The sequence below is a fragment of the Phragmites australis genome, chromosome 8 (genome assembly GCF_958298935.1).
Source record: "Phragmites australis chromosome 8, lpPhrAust1.1, whole genome shotgun sequence".
Lineage (NCBI taxonomy): Eukaryota > Viridiplantae > Streptophyta > Magnoliopsida > Poales > Poaceae > Phragmites > Phragmites australis.
In genome coordinates, this window is record NC_084928.1 from 13,133,391 (window position 1) to 13,145,051 (window position 11,661).

General features: G+C 42.6%; 1 long non-coding RNA gene across 1 annotated transcript; it reads left to right on the forward strand.

Moving 5' to 3' along the window:
• Nucleotides 1-549: 549 nt before the first annotated feature.
• On the forward strand, nucleotides 550-1,364 carry LOC133925850 (uncharacterized). The gene is made up of 3 exons (XR_009911018.1): nucleotides 550-621; nucleotides 762-883; nucleotides 1,219-1,364. It is a non-coding gene; the product is annotated as an uncharacterized LOC133925850 (long non-coding RNA).
• The last annotated feature ends 10,297 nt before the right edge of the window (nucleotides 1,365-11,661 follow it).

The following is an 11,661-nucleotide window of genomic DNA, read 5'->3' on the forward strand; positions in this document are numbered from 1 at the left end:
TTTGGTTTAGCACTCTAGTGTGCCAAGCCAAAATTTGGCTATGACCAAAACCAGGGTATGGCCAAATTTTGGAAAAATATGATGTGTTAGGATTGTAACTATGTCAAAATATGTTGATGTAAATATGATATGTGGGTCCTATATGGCAACAAATTTTTTAACACTCAAACACAGTCAATATGGATCTTGATTTGTAGGTTTAATTATAAGGAGCATAAAAGTTCAAACGGATTAAGAAACGAAACCACAGTTTAAGATATATAATGGTTTCAAGGTTTTTCATCCAACAATTAATGCCATGCAAGGCAAAGTAACTCACCCTCTCTTCTCCTGCCACGTCAGCCTGGCATGGGCATTGGCTGCCCAGGGCAGCTCGGGCCAGCAAAATGGGCGCTCAGATCTTGCCCAGGTTATGTGAAGCAATGAGTTAGGCATGCCAAAATTTCCTTGGCTAGGTCTAATTTTGGTCTCTAACCAAATGGAAGACAAAATGATCGGACAAGGCCAAAATTTGACTTGATTTATTAGAGCCAAAAACCAAACAGACACATAATTCATTTTGATCAGAAGTGTGACAACTTGCTGGTGAATCTCAATGATCCATCTCGTCCCATATGCAAGGTGCATCACCTTTTCAGCAATGCATCGATTGGATGTATTGTGTATATATAAATGAATGACATGAGATGATATAAACACCCCCTTCTTTGACATATAAACTGAAACAGAGCAATGGGTAGATTATGAATTTATGACTGCAGGTTGCTGATTTTGGTTTGTCCAAGGTGAAACAAACAACAATGGTCTCTGGAGGAATGAGGGGAACCCTTCCATGATGGCTCCTGAACTGCTTGAAATGAGCAGCAATAAGGTATCAACCAAGGTAGCACTCACAAACTCTCTTGATGGTTCAGGAAAGTAATGATATTACAAGACTGAAAATGTGTTATGGTATTATTTATGTTTCTCATATGGCACTGAACAAACTAAAAGCCAACCATTGAATTGAAGTTATTTTAATACAAAGATACTTGAGTTGCTTATTTCTGTTATTTAGGAGGGTTATGGCTTCTATGGAAACTAGAGAATACTCAAAAGCTATTTCTGCATACTCAAGTTGCTAAAGCGAAAAAGAAAAGAAAATATGTTCCTCACTTAGTTTTTATATTGTCTATAATTAAATGCACCTTTATTCCGGAGGTGCTTGTTTCACAGCAGGTTGTTGACGAAGTGGTAGCACTGCTGCATTCTGGTCTCAACACGACCTTCTCCGGCTTCCATGATATAGCCGCCAGGACGGACTCACTTCTTTTTTACCAAGTCTTCCTTTGCTTATGGATCATTTCTATCCTTGGCAGTCTTACTGATTTCCAAACATCCTGTTACACAAGTAAGTTTTGACCTCACATTTTCGTCTAATTAAATTTAGCTGTGCAATTTGTGATTGGTTCAAACCGAGAATTTTCACAATGTCGTACAGGTATTGTCGCTGTTCTGACCATCCCAACACTGTACCAGAAATACCAAAAATGCATTGATAGATACATGAGGTTTGCCTACATGAACCTGCAGATGTACGAGATGGTGTACGAGACTTTCCATGAAATGCTTCTTCAGGGTAAGGGATTGGGTCATGGAGATACTGAAGGATCCAGGACCTAGCTGGTTCTACGTAAAAGAATTTGATTTGAGTCAGACAGTGATTGGATTTTTGTTTTCTTTTGTTGAGCATAGCATAACAACTAGCAAACAAGGAGGGTAGACCCTAGAATCTGAACATATAGTGGATGAAAATAGCTTTGGTTGGTGCTGATGTTTGTTTGATTGTTTGTTTGGAGTGGTGTGTTGGCAGCTTGATTTCTTTGAACTAATCTGATCTCTGATCTGATCTGTTAACAGTTGAGTGCGATGCAAGTGGCTGCAGCAATGTACAGCAGCTTGATTTGTTTGGATTGGATGTTTGAGAAAATAAAGGAAATTAAGGAATGTTCCTTAGGTCGAATTTCGATGTTCCTTAAGATGCATGTAGCACGATTGATTTTGTACAGAAAGACAAGATTCAGTGTAAACATTTTGTCTAGAGCAAATTACTTATTTCCCCCCGTTCTACAATCGGCTCCCTTATTTGTCCCTGGTCGAACCAACTTCCACCATGTACCTAGATTTTGGAAGCACTACCCTTATTTGCCCTTTTTCGGTTACTGTTGTTAGTTTTTGCTATGTAGACAAATTTATCCTTAATGGAGGCATCCCTTATTTGCCCCAAAATCTTAACACATTCAATAAGCTTTTCCTTATTTGGCCAAATTTTTTTTTCAGATTTAACAAGGCTTTGCATATTGCACAAAAAGTAAGCATACAGCAATATACCATTTTCACAATAGAGTAACAACACATCCATAATATGTCATTAAAATAGATATGTGCGAGCAAATCAGGTTTCACACATCCATACACAGTAATCAAATTTAAGTTTTGAGATTACATTCCAAACATCAAATAGTTTTGGACCAAAAGATAAACAATAATAATACAATTAATATTTTCCACCAAGCTTCTTTCTTGCTCTTGATCTAAATGCCGGGCTATCAGATGTAGTAATCATCTTCCCCATACGAGGTGGTGTTGTAGAGTATGAAGATTGTTCCATTGTCACAATTGAAGTTGAACCTCCCTCTAACTGATTTGATGCACCCTCAAGCTGATTGGAGCCTCCCTCTAGCTTATTTGAGTCATCAACAATGGGGCCCTTTTTTGTTCTTCTCCTATGTGCAATAAAGCAAAAGAGAGTAAATCAATGAGGCTAGGCTAGGTAAACTGAAATAAAAGGATGAAAATATACCTCTTCTTCTTAGGTTCATCATCAGCATCAGGTTGCCCTCTTGATGGGTAATGTTGGCCTGATCTTCCGATAGGTAGTGATAAATCGGTGGGTGGAGAACTCGACGTTGATGATCCAAAGGCTTCGACCCGAACAGATCGTCTCCCTTGCAATCACTACACCACAGCTCCGATGGTTATCAACCGTGTCGCGCGGTTGACCTCGCCAAGAAGGCTCAATCCCTGCAAGCGTACCGAGAACACAAGCAAGAACGTAGAAGATGCAATCTGAAATATTACGAATTGAATTCAAGCACTCGAAGTCGGGGTTCCACAAACACTTGCGGCGGCCTAGTCGGTCCGGAACAAGAGCGAAAATATCACAACTGTGTGTAGATCAATATCTAAGCAAAACCCAACCCTAATTAGGGTGGCGGCTACTGTATATAAAAGACTAGGGTCGGCCAAGGACCCCTGGACGTGTCCCTAATGGACTCCAACACGTTACACGGCCCAATGGCCCAAAAGATGGTGGCGCAGCACCCTGACAGATTCTGGATGTCGCCTTGTTTTGACGATTCCTGTTGACTCAGAAAGAATTTGGACATGGGACCAGTTCTGTTGGAAAGCTTATCTCCTTAGCTTTCCAACCATGTGTAGAACGTCAAAAACAGAGTCTGTATGCGTCCTGGGCGACGATTTTAGTGCGGACTGGTCCTGAACTCCGAAACGGACTCGAACTGGATTGGGTCTCCACCTTGGCTTGGGCGCCCATGCTGTTTTTCTCCCATGTTCCTAAGTAGCAATACATCACAATTATTCAGTAGCATCCCATCCTCATCAAAGTATAAAGGAACACTAAGGAACGAGCTCACCTCATGATTTAGTTGACGTGCACGAGCTCGTGTCAATGGACCTAGTGTTGGAGGAATATTCGGTGTGTGTGTATCTGAAAGAGTGATGTCCTCATCATCCTCTCCCTCTTGAATTGGAGTCATCCTCGACGCAATGTCATCTTCTTCTCCCAAGTAAGGCTTTAAATCTGAAATGTTAAATGTGGGACTAACCCCATAATCTGCAGGCAACTCAAGCTTATATGCATTATCATTGATCTTTTCCACAATTGTAAAAGGACCATCAGCTCGAGGCAGCAATTTAGACTTTCTCAAATCAGGAAACCTATCTTTGCGCAAATGTAACCACACAAGATCACCAATTTCAAAAGTAATATGTTTCCGACCTCGGCTACCATAAGTTCTATACTTCTCATTCATCTTTTCAATATTTTCCTTAGTCAACTCATGCATTTTCAGAATCAAATCAGCACGTGTCTTAGCATCAAAATTCAATTTCTCGGATGTTGGTAAAGGAAGTAAATCAATAGGGGCACGGGGGTTAAAACCATACACTACCTGAAACGGACTTACCTTGGTGGTGGAGTGAACTGATCTGTTGTAAGCGAACTCAATATGGGGTAGACACTCTTCCCACATCCTCAAATTTTTCTTCAAAACAGCCCGCAACATGGTGGATAATGTGCGGTTCACAACCTCCGTTTGTCCGTCGGTTTGAGGGTGACATGTCGTCGAAAACAGCAGCTTTGTCCCAAGTTTATTCCAAAGTGTCCTCCAAAAGTGGCTCAAAAATTTTGCATCACGATCCGAAACAATGGTGTTAGGCACTCCATGCAAGCGAATGATTTCCCTGAAAAACAAATCAGCTATGTTTATAGCATCATCGCTCTTGTGACAAGGTATAAAATGTGCCATTTTTGAAAAATGATCCACAACGACAAATATACTATCCCTCCCTCTCTTGGTCCTAGGCAATCCTAAAACAAAATCCATAGAAATATCCTCCCAAGGCACACTAGGAACAGGAAGAGGCATATAAAGTCCATGTGGGTTCAAACGAGACTTAGCTTTATTGCAAGTAGTGCAGCGTGCCACGTAGCGCTCGACGTCGCGCCTCATCTTAGGCCAAAAGAAGTGAGTAGCCAGTACATCCTCGGTCTTCTTCACTCCAAAATGTCCCATCAAACCACCTCCATGCGCTTCCTGTAAGAACAATAGGCGAATAGAGCTAACTGGGATGCATAGCCTGTTAGGTATAGTAATCCATCATTCATCACATATTTATTCCAAGTTCTTCTTTCTTTACAATGTTCGAAAACATCTTTAAAGTCCAAATCAGTAACATATAATCCTTTAATTGTTTCTAAACCAAAAATCTTATGATCGAGTTGGGACAACATGGTATAACGTCTAGATAACGCATCTGCAATGACATTGTCTTTACCTTTCTTGTGTTTAATGATATAAGGAAAAGACTCTATAAATTCAACCCATTTAGCATGACGTTTGTTGAGCTTGGCTTGGCTTCTAATATGTTTCAAAGCTTCATGATCAGAATGAATAATAAACTCCTTAGGCCAAAGATAATGTTGCCATGTTTCTAAAACTCGCACTAAAGCATACAACTCCTTATCATAAGTCGAATAATTAAGAGATGACCCATTCAATTTCTCACTAAAATAAGCAACGGGTTTACCTCCTTGTAGTAGCACTCCTCCAATTCCAATGCCGCTAGCATCACATTCTAACTCAAAAGTCTTACCAAAGTCCGGAAGTTGGAGTAGAGGTGCATGCGTAAGCTTATCTTTCAGCGTATTAAAATCTTGTTCTTGTGCTGGCCCCCATTGGAACGGAATGCCCTTCTTTGTCAACTCATTGAGTGGGGCAGCAATGGTGCTGAAATCTCTCACAAAACGCCGATAGAACCCTGCAAGGCCATGAAAGCTTCTCACCTGTGTGATAGTCCCAGGGGTTGGCCAGCTCTTGATGGCTTCAATTTTAGCTTCATCCACTTCAATTCCCTGTGGAGTAACAACATAGCCAAGAAAAGCAACTCTATTCGTGCAAAAGGTGCACTTGTCAAGGTTAGCAAACAAACGTGCCTCTCTCAAAGCAGTAAAAACAGCACGTAGATGATCAATGTGTTCTTCATGTGACTTGCTATAGATCAAAATATCATCAAAGTACACCACCACAAATCTTCCTATGAAAGCACGTAAAACCTCATTCATCAATCTCATGAAAGTGCTAGGTGCATTAGTTAAACCAAAAGGCATCACTAACCACTCATATAGACCGAACTTAGTTTTGAAAGAAGTTTTCCATTCATCTCCCAATTTCATTCTTATTTGGTGGTAACCACTACGCAAGTCAATCTTTGTGAAAATAATAGAACCACTCAACTCATCAAGCATGTCGTCTAGCCTAGGAATAGGGTGACGATACCTTATTATGATATTATTAATGGCTCTACAATCAATACACATGCGCCATGTACCATCTTTCTTAGGAACCAAAAGAACAGGAACAGCACAAGGACTAAGGCTCTCTCGTACGTACCCACGGTCCAAAAGGTCTTGGACTTGTCGCTGAATTTCCTTAGTCTCCTCCGGATTGGTTCTATATGCAACGCGGTTTGGCAAAGTCGCTCCCGGGATCAAATCTATTTGGTGCTCTATCCCTCTCAATGGTGGTAGCCCCGGGGGTATCTCAGCTGGAAAGACATCCTTATACTCCTGCAAAAGGTTAGTGACAGCAGTAGACAAAGAGCTAGATATATCATCAATTGAAAATAAAACCTCTTTGCATACGAAAGCATAGCACAAAGTATCATTATCTTGAATTTCAGCAAGATCAGATTTAGTAGCAAGCATAACACCACCCTTTAACTTAATGCCTTCGGACCTAGGTGTGTTCTTCTCTTTCTTAGGTGGAAAAACAGATTGAGCTACTTGCTGATTTTCAGATTCCAAAACACGTTCTTTCTTTTCTTTTTCAGCTAAAGCTTTATCACATTGCACAATTTCAGCAGGTGTCAAAGGAAGCAAAGAGATTTTCTTTCCCTTGTGCATGAGAGAGTATTTATTACTTCTACCATGGTGTGTAGCATCAGTATCAAATTCCCAAGGATGGCCTAACAAAAGTGAACATGCTTGCATAGGCACTACATCAAAATCAGCATAATCATGGTAGGAACCAATAGAAAAATGTACTCTCGCAGATTGTGTTACCTTAACCTTACCGCTGTTATTGAACCACTGAATGTAGTATGGATGAGGATGTGCACGTGTTGGCAAGGAAAGATTCTTCACAAGATCGGAGCTCAAGAGGTTGTTGCAACTCCCGCCATCAATTATGGTACGAACACGTGCATCTTTGACAATGAGGAATGTCTGGAATAGATTATGGCGTTGTAGCTGCTCCGCTTGCCCCATTTGAGAACTCAAAACTCGCTTCACAATGAAGGTGCGTGCTGCATAACTCTCCGTGGCAGCGGTACCACTAATCTCCTCCCCCTCACTATCCATGTCATGATCGGCTGCAAGATTAGCTTCAAATGCATATTCTTCCTCGACATCACTATGACTAACATATCCACCATCTGCTGTTGCGGAGTATGCTCGCTGGCTTGGGTAATCCTTCATGACGTGGCCAATACCTTGGCAGCGACGGCACACAATGCCCGTTGTACGACCCGTGGTAGCTGCACCTGACGAAGAGCGTGGCATTGGATCCTGCGAAACAGTAGATTTACTCACCTCACGTGATGGTTGTGGTGCTCCTGCTGAACGCGCCCGAGTGTTGGAGGAGGGGGCAGCAGATCGTGTAGATGTAGAAGGGAATGTTGTTGCTTGTCCCGGTGGTACTCGTGAAGTAGATGTACTCCCAAAATTGTTCCGCAATTTCTGCACTTGTTGTCGACCCTGCAGTTCTTTTTCTGCCAAGATAGCAAAATGGAACAACCTATTGGTAGTATTGTAATCTTTATAATTAACAAGGTCCTGAATTTCACGTCTCATCCCGGAGTAAAAACGAATCATTGTATCCTCATCATCCTCTTGTATACTACAACGAAGCATAGCAATTTGAAGCTCTTGATAGTAATCATGCACAGATTTAGAACCTTGATTTAAGCGCTGCAATTTCTTTTTCAATTCACGTGTATAATCAGGAGGAATAAATCTATTGCGCATGGCACGCTTTAGTCTAGGCCATGATTCAGGTTCTAAGCCACTAGAAACTAGACCATTCCACCAAATAATAGCATAATTCGTGAACTCACAAGTGGCTAGTCTAACTCTATGCATTTCAGGAACCATATGAGAACTATACTTTTGATCAACCGTCATTTCCCAATTCAAATAAGCACCAGCATCATATGCACCATCAAAAGGAGGTATTGAAAACTTAATCTTAGAATAAGGATCATCGTGACCGTTGCGATTAACATTATTACCTCCATTACCTTGACGACGTTGTTGTTGTCCACGACGTAATTGTTCAGCATGAGGACGTTGCTCAGCACGCGCATCTTGCCCAACAAAACCTCACCATCTTCTTGGTCACCATCATTAGTATCATCATCATCATCATCATGTGAATGGTCATCATCCTGTGGTGGCTGTCGCAACTCAAGGTCGTTGACTCGCGTGACGAGGTTAGCAATGCTTGTTCTAATGTCTGTCAATAGCCTAGTATGATCCTGCAAGGCTTTGTTGAGTTCTTCCTTGAACACACAATCCTTAAAATCCGACGGAGAGCCATCACCTGACATGGTTAGTAGAAAACAAAGGATAACAAATATTATCCCTATCAACTACTAGGTTGTGGAAGGTGGAATCACACACACTCAAGCGTCTTACCACGCTCTTACAAATGTTCTTACCAACGCAGCAAGGAGGAACAACCGTGGAAGCGTGGGATGATTGCAAGAGTGAACCTGTTCGGATCAAAGGAGGTGGAGCTTGGAAGGCACAATATGGTAGCAAGGATTAGCAATAACTGTAATCAGATGAGCAAAGCTAAATAAGTGTCCAAAGTATGAATCACAGTTGCTGGTCTATCACGTGTCCCTAGTCCTAGCACAACAGCTGAAACAAAGCTAAAAAAGGATGATCAGAGAAAGACACAGCAAATAGCACAATGATCTGGGTGTTTTCTATGTGCTCCTCTTTTTTGTCTTTTAGCACTAGTAGGAATCACGAATTTTTTTTCCGTATTTTTCTGATATTTTTTTCTGAACTAGGAGCACACAAGCAACAACCACAGAAATTTTCAGCTCAAACGGATGCAAAATGTGGCCTATAGAAAATCAAGCACGTTCTCTGAAAAGCGTGCGGAAACTTCGCAGCTCGAATACTCAATCTTCCGAGCCGAATTTGGGAAAAAAATTTCGGCGGAACCCAAAAAAGTGGGGAGCAATGGATGTAACTTTTTCTGTAGATGTCCGTGAAAAAAACTTTTGCCTGATTCCGAGTCCGTATGAGAAAGTTATGGCTGTTTTACTGAACCCCTGTCGAGTTGGGTTTTTTTTTCAAGCAACTCTTGCAGAAATTGACCTCTTTAAGGTATTGCAAGCAATAGGATCGCGAGATGAACAAGGATGGCAGCGGTGGCAGGGCAATTGATACAAGGCGGCTTGCGACCTATCTAGGGTTGGCGTGGCGGAAAGTAACACAAGGCGGCTCGCGGTGGCAAATCGAGTAATATGGTGGCTCGACTTGTTGGTGGGGATGGTGGTGATGGGATAGCGGCGTGATCAAAACAGCACGGAGCGTTGACTAAAAAACCAAGAACACGACTCTAAAACCAGCAACAAGACTCGACCACGGACACAAACTCAACAACGCGCAACTAACAACAAAAATTGCAAAGGCACAAAGGGTTCTAGGGCAGCGGAAATTGACAGAATTTTTTTGGCTTTTTCTGGACTCAGGTAATGAAAAACAGACTAATCTAAAGGGGAAGACGAAATTACCTAACGGGCAACCTGAAAATCTGATACCAGTTGATGGGTAATGTTGGCCTGATCTTCCGATAGGTAGCGATAAGTCGGTGGGTGGAGAACTCGATGTTGATGATCCGAAGGCTTCGACCCGAACAGATCGTCTCCCTTGCAATCACTACACCACAGCTCCGATGGTTATCAACCGTGTCGCGTGGTTGACCTCGCCAAGAAGGCTCAATCCCTGCAAGCGTACCGAGAACACAAGCAAGAACGTAGAAGATGCAATCTGAAATATTACGAATTGAATTCAAGCACTCGAAGTCGGGGTTCCACAAACACTTGCGGCGGCCTAGTCGGTCCGGAACAAGAGCGAAAATCTCACAACTGTGTGTAGATCAATATCTAAGCAAAACCCAACCCTAATTAGGGTGGCGGCTACTGTATATAAAATACTAGGGTCGGCCAAGGACCCCTGGACGTGTCCCTAATGGACTCCAACATGTTACACGGCCCAACGGCCCAAAAGATGGTGGCGCAGCACCCTGACAGATTCTGGACGTCTCCTTGTTTTGACAATTCCTGTTGACTCAGAAAGAATTTGGACATGGGACCAGTTCAGTTGGAAAGCTTATCTCCTTAGCTTTCCAACCATGTGTAGAACGTCAAAAACGGAGTCCGTATGCGTCCTGGGCGACGATTTTAGTGCGGACTAGTCCTGGACTCCGAAACGGACTCGAACTGGATTGGGCCTCCACCTTGGCTTGGGCGCCCATGCTGTTCTTCTCCCATGTTCCTAAGTAGCAATACATCACAATTATTCAGTAGCATCCCATCCTCATCAAAGTATAAAGGAACACTAAGGAACGAGCTCACCTCATGATTTAGTTGACGTGCATGAGCTCGTGTCAATGGACCTAGTGTTGGAGGAATATTCGGTGTGTGTGTATCTGAAAGAGTGATGTCCTCATCACCTCTTTTACACTTTTTCCATCTATGCCTGGTATCACCACATATTGGGCATTTTGCAGGTGCCCTCTTGCTGGCCCTCTCATGACTTCCCTTATATCTTTGTACCTTTGGCCTCCCTGCAGTTCATCTAAGTATTGGAGGGTGCAATTTAAATCCAAGGTCCACTTTGGGCCATTTACATTGGTCAGTAAGTGGTGGAATGACTCAAAGCCAACTTGAACTTCTCAATGTAGTAGTATGGGTGTACAAAATCAGCAATTTTTTTGTTTGCAAGTGATGTTATGAAAGCAATGGCGTGAAAGCAATGCAAGCTGGTTACCTACCATCGCCTACAAGTGCAAGTCCATGTATGTAGATCAACAATGTGTCTGAAATGCCCTAATATCACTTCACAAAAAACCATCAAAGGACACACAGCATTAGTGACAGCTCCTCAGTACCCATCACTAGTGCACTATTAGTGATGGGTCCAGTGCCGACCCATCATTAATATGTGGCCTGGGCTGGGACCCGGCCAAGACCCGTCACTAATGAGGGTTCATTAGTGACGACGAGCGAACGACTCATCACTAAAATATTAGTGACAGGTCACATTAAAGTCTGTCACTAATAATTGAATCATTAGTGACAGGTATATGGAGCACACGTCACTAAATGTAGCCTACTCATTAGTGACGGATCGTTATGAGACTCATCATTAATTACTTTAATATTAGTTACCCGTCACTAATATTATGAGACCCGTCACTAATATTAAAGTAATTAGTGACGGGTCGTAGCTGTTACCATCACTAATGACTGAGCCATTAGTGACAGGTGTCCTTATCACCCGTCACTAATTTCTTCGCCGACCACACCTATCTGCTCAACCACTCTTATCCGCCCATTTCTCTCTCTCAACAACTCTCATCTCTGCTCGCCACTGCTGCCATTCGCACCTCGCCACCGACCGCCATCCTCCCCCTCCACCACAGCCCAACGTACGCCACTGCCCCCCTCTACCCTCTAGGGATAGGGCGATGGATCAAGGTAATGGCGGGGGCTGTTACCGTCGTCGTGGCGGACTTGGAT